Genomic DNA, 3,383 nt, shown 5'->3' with positions numbered 1-3,383 from the left:
TTTCGCAGAGAGTATGCACATATCAAAGAGATCCGCCCGGCCCCGAAAAATCTCTCACTCACCTTTGAAACCGGGGGGATTCCAACCTGCCCCAAATTCCCAAACCCCTGTCATAAAAACCAAATTATCTACTCCACCCTATGTTCCTCTATAAAAATGTTTTAATGTAAGAGCACGGGGTCTTTTGCTCAACCCATTGCAGGGGTGAAAGCAAGGACCCTAACTTAAGTTAGCTAATAAACTTTCCTATTGCTTTTGCATTGTCGTGTGTTGGCAAATTCCTCGCCCAGAACAACTCCTTCATAACCTGGGCACAACACCACCAGCTTGTTTCCTGATCTCTCTTAGCTGTTCCAAACCTCCACTTCCATATGTATATATATGTTTGGGTGTGCTGTATATGTTGTTGTTGTTATGTGCCATCGAGTTGGACCTGACTCATAGTGACCCCTCCTTGGGTTTCTGAGGCAGTATTACTATGGAAGTAGATTGCCCAACCTTCTTTCCAAGGAGTGGTTGATGGGTTGGAACCACCAGCCTTCTTCTGGTTAGCAGTCTCATGCCTTAGGCACTATGCTACCAGAGCTTCCGTGCTGTATATATATTCATATATATAATAAAGCACATAGTGGGCAAAGTGATGGATACTCCCTAGACATAACCAAACACCTCATGGGATTAGTTTACAGGGTTTGAAGGCTTAGGACTATAGTCTTGTGGAACAGCTCAGTCCATTGGCATTACATAATCCATAGAGGAGCTCTGGTGGCATAGTGCCTAAGGCATCTGACTGCTAGCCAGAAGGCTGGTGGTTCAAACCCACCATCCACTCCTCAGAAAGAAGGTTGGGCAATCTACTTCCATAGTGATACTGCTCCAGAAACCCAAGGAGGGGTCGCTATGAGTCAGACCCAACTCAATGGCAGAGCTTTTTCTGGTTTAGTTTGGTGACTAGCACCTGGGGTCTTAAAAGCTTATACACTACCATCTAAAACACTACTATAGATCTCGACTTGTTGGGAGCAAAAGATAAAGAAAGAAACCAAGATTCAAAGAAGAATCTATTCTACTAGACTGATAACACATAGAAACCATGTCCTCATCTATCCTGAGACCAAAAAAATAGATGGTGCCTATCTACCACTACCAACCATTCTAACTCTGGGCAAAATATATGATCCTAGATAAAATGGGACAAAATATAGAACAAAATTCAATTTCTCAAAAAACACAAGACTTACTGGACTAGTAGAGAGTAGAAGAAATCCCAAGATTGTCATTGTCATTGACATACCCTTTAAACTTAGAACTGAAACCACTCCTGGAAGTCACCTTTCAGCTAAATAACAGATTGGATAATAAAATTAAAAATATTATCAGTGAGTATGGAGCTCTTTTGAAAAGTCATTTATATGACACCAAAAGCAAACATTTAACCTAAAGCAAAGATAAGAAGGTAAGGGAGGAGGGCAGAGAAGCTAGAGTAATAGAAATGAAACAACCAGAATGTAAACAATAAGAATACTGACACATTGTGAACAATGTAACCAATGCCACTGAACAACTGAAGAGTATGTATAGAAACTGTTAACTGGGAATCTAATTTGCTCTCTCAACTGTCACCAAAAACACAGTAAGATGTAAACTCAGTGGCTTACAACAATGGAAATTTACTTGCTCATAGCTACAAGTTCAAATTTAGAGTGTTGGTAAGGCTCTGTATGAAGGCTCTAGGGGGAAATCTTTCCTTGTCTCTTCTAGCTTCTGGTAGCCCCAGGCATTCTTTGGCTTGTGGCAGCATAACTCCAATCTCTGCCTCCATCTTCTTGAGTATCTACCTTCTGTGCCTGTCTCTCTGTGTTTCTTTCCTCTTTTTATAAGGACACTTGTCAAATTGGATCAGGGTCCATCCTACTCAGTATGGCCTTATGTTGACTAATTGCATTTGTAAAGACTCTGTTTTCAAATAAGGTCACGTTCATAAGTACTGGGAATTAAGACTTTGACATATCTTTTTTGGGGGACACAAATCAACCCATAACAGTATATATTAAATATCCAATGTTTGTTCTCTGTAGCCCCTAATTATTATGGTAACCTGACTTACAGACAACTACTCCATGACTTTAATGATACATAAATTTGCCCTCACTTTGAAAGGACTGAATCAACCCCTACTCACAATATATTTTTCATCAAAATCACCTTCTCTAGCAGCACAGACACCTTTTAAATCATTAAAAAGTCTTTAAGCCTTTTCTTGCACTAAAATCAACCCACTGTCATCAAGTCGATTCTGACTCACAGTCACCTTATTGGACAGAGTAGAATTGCCTTGTAGGGTTTCCAAGACTGTAAGTCTAATTTATCAAAGAAGACTGCCTCATCTTTTTCCCACAGAGTGGCTGGTGGGTTCCAACAACTGACCTTTAGGTTAGCAATTGACTGCCCTAAGCACTACACCACGAGAGCTCTTTACTTGCACTGAAGTAAGGCTACATAAGAGCTGCCACCTACAAATTCCACTTAAACTCTTAAAGACAGAGTTAAGAATAGATCTCGTTCATAACCCAGGGACTGCCTGCATTATTAATTAACCTATAATTTGGACACAGTATTCATGCACTGTGTGACCTTAGGCAACTTAGTTAATTTCTCTGTTTCTCTGAATCTCATCACGTCCATCTGAAAACTGGTATAATCATGGTACTTCCCTTTCAGGGTTGTTACAAGGCTTAGATATGATAATGTATGCAAAGTGCTTAGCACAATGTCTGGCACACAATAGGCACTTACTAAACAGAAAGAAGCTAGCATTTTTGTTACTCTTGCTATTATTACCTCACATAGTTTGCCAAAATCATTGAGAATGTAAGCAATACTTTTGGAAAAATCCTAGGATAAATTCACATAAGAAGAATCATAAAAAGGCTATTCCCACTAGAAATTTATTATTAGGAAATAATTCAACAAAAGAAAGAAGGAGTGTGCAAAATGCCTTTGGTAGCATAATCTCCAAATACCCTATGGCTTTCAGCAAGGAAAGATGGCTTTCTGGCCATCCAACAACTCCCTCCAGAAATAATATGGAAACTACAGCCAACAACCAGTGACCAGTATGTTTTCTTCCCCCTTAAGCATTAGATATGTTTGATAATAAATGGTTAGACCCTGAAGCAATATTGTTTTTGACCATTTATACTTATTATTACCCACTATGTTTGGATTGCAGTAGCACATTGCATTTCATATGACTGATGGGGAAGAACAGATGCTTAAAAAGTATATCTTGGGAGGCGGGGCAAGATGGCGGACTAGGCAGAAGGATTGCACAGACCCTCTTCAACAAAGAAAAGGGAAACCAATAAATACAGACACAGAAG

Source organism: Orycteropus afer, unplaced genomic scaffold, assembly GCF_000298275.1.
Source record: "Orycteropus afer afer isolate SDZICR_OR568_19922 unplaced genomic scaffold, OryAfe1.0 scaffold00201, whole genome shotgun sequence".
In the NCBI taxonomy this organism is placed as follows: domain Eukaryota; kingdom Metazoa; phylum Chordata; class Mammalia; order Tubulidentata; family Orycteropodidae; genus Orycteropus; species Orycteropus afer.
The sequence above is the reverse complement of the archived record's forward strand: the minus strand, read 5'-3'. Positions refer to the sequence as shown.